The 8073-nt window shown below is 46.0% G+C and overlaps 1 long non-coding RNA gene across 1 annotated transcript; it reads left to right on the forward strand.

The window, feature by feature from the left end:
- Positions 1-1413: 1413 nt before the first annotated feature.
- On the forward strand, positions 1414-7457 carry LOC104666065. Its single transcript, XR_748497.2, has 3 exons — positions 1414-1618; positions 5815-5939; positions 7085-7457. It is a non-coding gene; the product is annotated as an uncharacterized LOC104666065 (long non-coding RNA).
- Positions 7458-8073: the final 616 nt, after the last annotated feature.

The raw sequence follows: 8073 nt of genomic DNA on the forward strand, positions 1-8073 counted from the left end.
GCTGAAATGCCTTTCCATAAAGAAGACAACTTCATTCAAGTCTTCAATCTCAAGATTACAACCATTTTTTGCACAGAGAAGGGAACACACTTAGGCATCCACGAGGCCTTGATTTCAAACAAATTTGTCTTCCTTTCGGTTAACACTGACAAAGCTACCATTGATGTAAACTAAAGGCATTAAAACCCAGAGCACATCCACCAGCATGAGAAAATGATCAGACGATGACCGCTTTGAGAAATGGCCTCTGTGCTGGGACACACTGGGCTGTCTCCTCGGTACAGCCCCAGGACTTCATTACAAACCGCAGCCCCACCTCACACAGCGCCTCCTCAGCATGACTCACTCACGAAATTGTCCCTGCTGGTGGGACGGCCCGCCTCTAACAATGGATCTGCTGTGGTGTTTCATGGAAAAAAAAAAACCAACAAAAAAAACAAAACAAAACACGCCATAAACCAAAGACTAAATGCCCAGCTGGTGGCTGGGACACCTTGGTGAAGAGGACCTAATAAACTCAGGGAGGCTAGTGGTGCTGTTTGTGTCCCATGTGTTCCACACCAGCCCACTGGTTGTTCACAATACATTCATCAAGTGTTACTGCAGGGGGTCTCCAGGCTGACCTCCTAACTGAAAACATCATACACCTTTCACGCAAGTGTTCAACATGCCGGTGTTTACTCCCGCTGCTGGGCATGCAAAACAACCGCTGATCCGTCATGTTCTCCTTACCTTTGTTCCCCTCCCTGCCAGTTGGGTGCAGGCCCCAGTCAGCCTCTGCAGGCCTCTCTGAACCTCATGGTCTGAGTTTGAGGGGACCCAAGAGCTTGCCTTCTTATTTCACAGCCGGGGATACAGAGGCCCAGAGACCCTGTGTACCTTGTCAAGGTCCTGGCCCTAAGTCTAGAAACTAGCTGTCACGTCATATCCCTTGGTCTTGGGATATTTTCACTTACCCATTCAACATGTGACAAGCATTTCAATAAGCCAGCTCTTTGAGGAGCTGGGAACAGGGAGATGAAAGGAGCTTCTGCCCTGAGGAGTCCCTGGTCTTTGTTGTTATGATGGCAAGAAGCACTGGGAGCTAACATCAAAGGGAGAGAGGCCTTTGGATGCTTAGAAAGAGTCTCTCCACAGTTCCTGTCCTCCTCTGGATGCAGCTCAAACCAAATCAGCCAAACCACTAAATAAAACCACTGGAAAACAAGGTCAAAGTGACAGAGGTCAAGAGCACCAACAAAAGTGCCTTCTTAGCCATCCTGGAGCCAAGCTGAAGAGCGGCCCCAAGTGACCAACGGTGGGACTCACAGTTGGGCCGTGCCCCCCACCCCAGCACAGCCTCGGATGAATCACACACCAGAGAACAACGGGGCTATTTCTCACGAGTCATTTGTCAAGCTGACATCCCTGCCTAGAGTTATTTAGGGCTTTCTAAAGACACTTATTTCCCTCCCTGTCGCAGGAAGCACCTGCACGGCTGTTGAGTTGTGGTTTTGCTCAATAGCACTTTGATATCCCTTAAGGCCTTCTTCAATTACTCTTCTGTCCCTGCCCAATTGGACTTTGGCTGAGGCAGAGACCGGGAAGCTTCGAGAGGATGATGGAGAGGAAAAGGATGGTGAGTTCCTCTGGGATCTGAGGCCAGCCACTGTCTGGAGGTGGGCTCTCATTGATTTCTGTGGGGGAACCTTCAGGGGAGGACAGTCTGAGTTCTTGGCCAGCTGGACTTGGAGCGTAACTGCCATGTTCCCATGAGGACAGGTCCCCCTCCCGGAGCAGAGCTATGCTCCTCCCAGCTACTTAGAGGAAAAGCAGGCCTGTCAGATGAGTGTGACTGGAGCAAACCTGGTCTGATTCAGCTAAATGACTTAAGGCAGAGAGGACCCGGAGTGGGATCAGGGAAGAAAAATGGAAATAATGAGAAGACTCAGTGAATGGATCTCTGAAAGCAGTTAGGAGAATTCGAGTTGTTGAGTCTAGGGGTGGCAAGGGTGAACTAAGAATTAGCTTTGATTATAGGCAGAATACCTGTGCAGAAATTAGTGGTCATTTCTACTGAAAATATGGTGTTGGTTGAATGCTTGCTTCCATGGCTGCCTGAGGATTTTGCTCCGGTGTGCTGACCTGTCTGGGTTATTGCATTCTTATTCATGAGGTGGTGGGTCTCCTTCCTTGGAGATTTGCATGAATGGAAATGACATCCTCCCAGTTGGAATGGTTTAGTCTTCATGACACCTGTGTTTCTTCCCTTCAGTTTGCACTGCCCAACATCCCAGCTTGACCCTTATGTCTGAATCAGTTTGGCAGCCTCTTGACTAGCATACAGATGTTCCATCTCTGCCTCCTTCAGTCCACTCTGCCTATGGAGGTCCCTCTTATCTTCCTTAAATTCATCTTGGATAATGGCAATGTTCTGCTAAAAATACATTGATACCTATTTATTTATTCAGCCAACACATACTGAGCACCTATTGTCTTGAGCACCTATTATGTGCCTGCTGCTTACTACTGGGCATACAACATGGCACAAAGTGCAGTAGGGCCTCATCAAGCCATTCCCTCAGCCTCCTGTCCTTGTCCTGGAACCTTCTAAGGCCCCACCATCTGGTTTTAACAGATCTTTCTGACCTTTTGCCCACCACAAAACCTTTTCTTCCAGCCTAGCCCATTCACCATGATAACCCACCTGGTGTCTTTCTTGTCACCCCAACTTCTGGATACAGTATCCTTATTCAGAGCCCATCTCTCCTGTGAAGCTAACACGTCTCCTTGCCTTTAGGAGGATTTCCATGGCCACTTGGGTTTTAGAATTCTCTAGCACCTCTGTCCCCACAGTGCTTCTTCCTTGGCACCAGGTATGTTCTTCCTGAGTGGAGAGAACTGGCAGCTGCTGTGCCCACCCTGACCTCCTATGGCCTCACTCGCGGTGGACAAGTCATGAAAGAGCTGGAACCTGTGGACATTCTTTCCCTGTCCATACTCTGCAGTGGACGGTGACAGGGGCAGCTCAGGTGTTTGCTGGGGCTTCCAGAGCATTTGACACCATTAAGAAGAGGGAGAGGATACTGAATGTCTAAACTTAAAGGGGGAAGTCTTTGGGGATCATTTAATACAATGACCTTGTTTTGTGGATATGGAAACTGAGAACCAGGGAAACTGATTCACCCAAAACCACAAGGTGACATAGTAGCAGAGTCAAATCTTGTCCACTGTTGAGTTTAGCCTAAAGCTCCCTCCTTATATATTTTCAGTTCATCCTAAAGGTTTCTTCATACATAGTGAGCTGTAACCTAATGGATGTGTGAGCAGACTGTAACTTGCCCTTGTGCCAATCATCAAGTTTTGGCCAATCAAGGCCAGCCAACTGTTTAAATGGTGTTCAAATAAGGTAAACACTGAGCTGTAATCAATCTGGCTGTTTATGTCTCTCAGTTCTGTTTTCTGTGCATCACTTTCCTTTTTCTGTCCATAAATCTTCTTTGACACTGTGGCAACAACAGAGTCTCTCTGAACCTATTCTGGTTCTGGGGCTACCAAGTCATGAATTATTCTTTGCTCAAGTAAACTCTGTTAAATTTAATTTGTCTAAGATTTTTCTTTTGACTAAACTCTCCTGTCTCCATATAGCTCAGCAATCGGAATCCTAAAGAACCTAACCTTTCAGGACACACGTAAAACAAGTAGAAAGTGTATTAATTTCCTATTGTGCTTGTAACAGATAACCACAGATTTAGTGGCTTAGACAACACACATTTATTATCTTGCAGTCAGTAGGTCAGAAGTCTAACACGGGTCTCACCAGGCTGAATTCAAAGTGTTGGCAGGGCTGTGTCCCTTTCTGGGGGCCCCAGGGAAGAATCTGTTTCTACCTTTTCTACTTTCTGCAGGCTGCTGGTACCCCTTGTGGCCCCTTCTTCCATCTCCCAGGCCAGCAATGTCAGGCTGAGCTTTTCTCACATTGTATCATGGACTGACCTAATCTTCTGCCTCCTCCTTCTACTTTTAAAGACCCTTGTGATTACATTGGGCCCATCTGGATAATCCAGGATAATCTCCCATTTTAAGTCATTTTAATAGCAATCTCAATTCCCCTCTGGCCATACAATATTACATATTCATGGGTTCCAGGGATTAGGATGTGAACATCTCTGGGCAGCCATTATTTTACCTACTACAGGAAAGAGGAAAATGAGGACAAAAACTCCACACACTCTCTCTTGCTTTCTCAATTTCTCTAATTCTGTATCAGGAGAAAAAGTTAATTTGAAGATGTTCTAGACCTTTGTATTCAACCTCAGGATTTTGTTCTGAGTCATGATCTGGTGAATTTGGTTAAGACACAAAGGAAAGGGATAAAGATGCCAAAACATACAGAAAAGAGGCTCACAAATGTTGGCTAAGAGGGTTTAAGAACTAAGAGGAGACCCTCTAGTTTTTGTTTGTTTGTTTGTTTTGTTTTTTGAAACTGAGTCTCCCTGTGTTGCCCAGGCTGGAGTGCATTGGTGCTATCTCGGCTCACTGCAACTTCCACCTCCCAGGTTCAAGCGATTCTCCTGCCTCAGCCTCCCAAGTAGCCAGGATTACAGGTGCATGCCATCACCCCTGGCTAATTTTTCTATTTTTAGTAGAGACGGGGTTTCACCATGTTGGTCAGGCTGGACTCGAACTCCTGACCTCAAGTGATCCACCCACCTTGGCCTCCCAAAGTGCTGGGATTACAGGCATGAGCCACCATGCCTGGCTGACTCTCTAGTTTCTAATGGCTTGAGAATTCCCCTGTTTCAGGGTATGGGCTGAATTTGCAAAAGGGGAGTTGATGTGAGACATCTAGATGGAACCATCAACTTCAAGGCCTATTGGTCAGTAAAATCAGCTAATAAAAGTGAAGGGAGTGGGGGAATGTCCCAGACAATTTGAGGAAGGAATCAACTAATTTCAAGTTGGAAGGGTTTTACAGACTCATGCTCTCTCAGAGTCTAAAGGACCTTCGGAGCTTCCTTGTCCAGCCTCACACCAAATACAAGATGGCCATAGACCTTCACCTTTTTTTGTCAGGCTCTGGTTAGGGGTAGGAAATCATCTAGATTCCCTTAGATCTTCTCTAATTCTCTGAGTCCATTACAAATTTCATCTCTAATTAATTCTTGGTATTGATGGAAAAATCAGGCAAACGATCCTTTCTGATTTTTTTCTCTGCCAGGATATTAGGATGCTGATTGTTACTATATCTTTGTGTGGAGGGTCTAAGATCTCCTAGACCACATGTAGCATTTAATCCTCACTTATGAGACTGTGAGGATAGGGAGAGCGATCCGAGGGAGGAAATATCTGCTAACAGACTTGGTGGCCTTCATGGAGGTCTCCTCCTCAGATGTGGTAGTGGCTGTTGTTGAATCTGCCTAGCACCCCTCTCCCACCTCTTCTGGTAACAGACCCAGTTCCTTTGGCTGCATAGGGGGAACATGTCATAGTGAATGGGCCAATCCACATAATTCCTAGAGGAACTTTTCAATCCGTGTGGGTTGGGGAACGCCTATCTACTCAGGTCACAAGCTGCGGGGAGGTGCACTTTGCTGATGACCACATCCCCACCTTACGGAGAGTGAGCAGATCTGGGAAGATGGCATCAGACAGGAGCACAAAGGAGAGTGAGGGAGTCCTGAGGGTGTTTTCAGGTCCCTCAGTCCACCATCCTTCGTTATGGTTCAGTTACATGAACAAACACATTTCCCTTTCAGGCTTAAGCCAGTTTAAATGTATTTCTTCTATTGGCAACCCATGAGTCCTGAGTAATTTAGAATTTTTCTTTCTCAGTTTTCCTGCTTTCTAGAAACTTGGAAGAAGGAACTAAAGATCAGAAACTTTTCTTCTCAGAGTCCAACCGGTCCATGATGGTTTGGGGAAGAACCTGCGGAAAGAGACGGCAGGAAATTACCAAGGTGAGAAATCACAAAGGTTCTTATATACAGGATCCAGTGGGTGAATTGCGGGGTCCTGTTATCTTTGCTCCTTTTTAGATCTCCACTTGGCTAAAATAAATCATGACCCCACACTTTCAAAGATCCAGGCCAACCTTGGGTCCCCGAGGTGAGTTTTTTTCTGTCTTGTGGACCTGGTGCTACTTGTGTGGTGTAAATCAGAGGGTTAGCAAGTACTCAGTGGATTTTCTGGTAAGCCCAACCTTTTGACAAAAGAAGGGGAGGAAAGAAATAAAAGTAGGAGTGGGGGAAGTAAGCTAGAAGGATAAGAAGCGAGACAGAGACATGACTCCATCAACAAAATACCGAGTATCTTCTATGTGTAACACTGTGCTAGTTGCAACTTGTCATTCTAAAGCAACAAGTAGAACCCTTATTTGTGACTACAGAGGCTGAGAGTTAGGTGTGTCTGGTGTAAGACAAATGCACACCCAGGTATGACCAGCAAGCAGCAAAGTCAATAGACAATTACTCAGGAAGGCTGTTAAGCAAGGAATGAGAATGAATGGGCCTGCGTTTAACCTAGAAATTAAGTTAAAACATATGGCAAATGTTTGTTTGATATGCACTTAAAGCCTGGAACTGTCCAAGAGGCCCTGGGTCTCCCCGAGAGGAAGGCTGTTGAAAGAGTGTAGGCTGCCTGTGACTGCTGCGCCGAGCTGGATTACAGGCCTCTGTGACGCTGCCCATCACATCTGCTTTTCAGTAAAGCCGTGGGGGAGGCAAGCTGTCCCCTTAAACCCTTAAGCATGATCTTTCTACGGGTTTCACATTTTTTCCTAGCAGTGTTAGTTTTTTGTGTTTGTTTTCTGAAGAAAAAAACTTCGTGTGCTTCTTCCCTTTTTTTTCTTTGCAATAAACTGTTGAACAAAATGTATACTATTTTGTCCAAACTTTTTAAATGCTCCCAGATTTGGATATAGTGTTTATGTCTGTGGCTTCTAGAAAGTCTGAATGGATCTGAAAGTTCAGAAAATACCTAAACTTTTGACTCTACCCTTCAGCTCACGCACTGTTGGGTGTGCATTGTTTTATTTTTAAAAATGGAAAATGAGAGACTATTCTTTAGTCATATCTTGTTCACAGAGCCTTTCCCTGTCTTGCAGACTGTGCCACCACCCGAAAGCTTGAAAACACCCCAGGAAGCCATCCCCTCATTGTGAAAGAACTAATCGCCACACACCACTTGGTTTTCCTTCCTGGACGTCATAGGCCATAGCCCTGTAGTTCCCACATTGTCTCTGTCATCATCCCAAGGAGTGTGACTCTTGATTCTGAGCCTGGGCAGGACAGCCTGTCTCAGCACAGGCTGTTATGTAAGTGGCTGTGGGGAGAGCTGGCAATAAACAAACATTTTTCCAGCCCTTGTTTTCTCTGCAGCCTTGAAAAATATTTCTCTGGGGCTGCTGCTGTGCTCCTGCAACAGGATGGCAAATTCCCAGCTTAGAAATGTCTTGCTCTGCATTTCCAGATTCTAAAATCAGAACAAAGTGAACCAGCATGTTCAAAGGAACTGAATTATTGAGAGCCAGGACACATAGATGGGTTTCTCAACAAGCGGCTTTGCAGCAGTGTTTCCAAAGGCTCATCCACACATCCTAGCGGCAAGTAACCATTGGGAAATTACATGGTGATATCAGGGCCACAGAGAGGAGAATCAGAAGATGACAGGAACTCACTTGGGAATGGAGAAGTGATGTTATGGCTGCAGGTGTCAAAGTCAGACCCACTGTATAAACATAGACATTCATACATATGAGAACCACAGGACCGAACATTGGTAGAGTCCGTTTCTCCCTGGACCACTCCATCTTGGAAACTCAAAGGAGGAACACTTTACAGTACTGTTCCACACACTCTGCCTCTAATTCCCAGTACTGAATTTAGTGGAACTCCAACCACAGTTCCTTCTGCCCAAACAGGGAGTTCCTTCTGGGTGTCTCAGAGGGACACTTAGACAGGACAGCCTCCTGGTGAAAGGATTTTCCAGAGCCAAAGCTCTTGCTTCCATGTCACCTGTAAGGGTTGCTGGTACCAGCTGCTTTTCTGAAGCCACTGCACCCTCCCCATTCCCCTGCAGTAGTCTCCATTGTGA

This window comes from Rhinopithecus roxellana, chromosome 18, assembly GCF_007565055.1.
Source record: "Rhinopithecus roxellana isolate Shanxi Qingling chromosome 18, ASM756505v1, whole genome shotgun sequence".
Lineage (NCBI taxonomy): Eukaryota > Metazoa > Chordata > Mammalia > Primates > Cercopithecidae > Rhinopithecus > Rhinopithecus roxellana.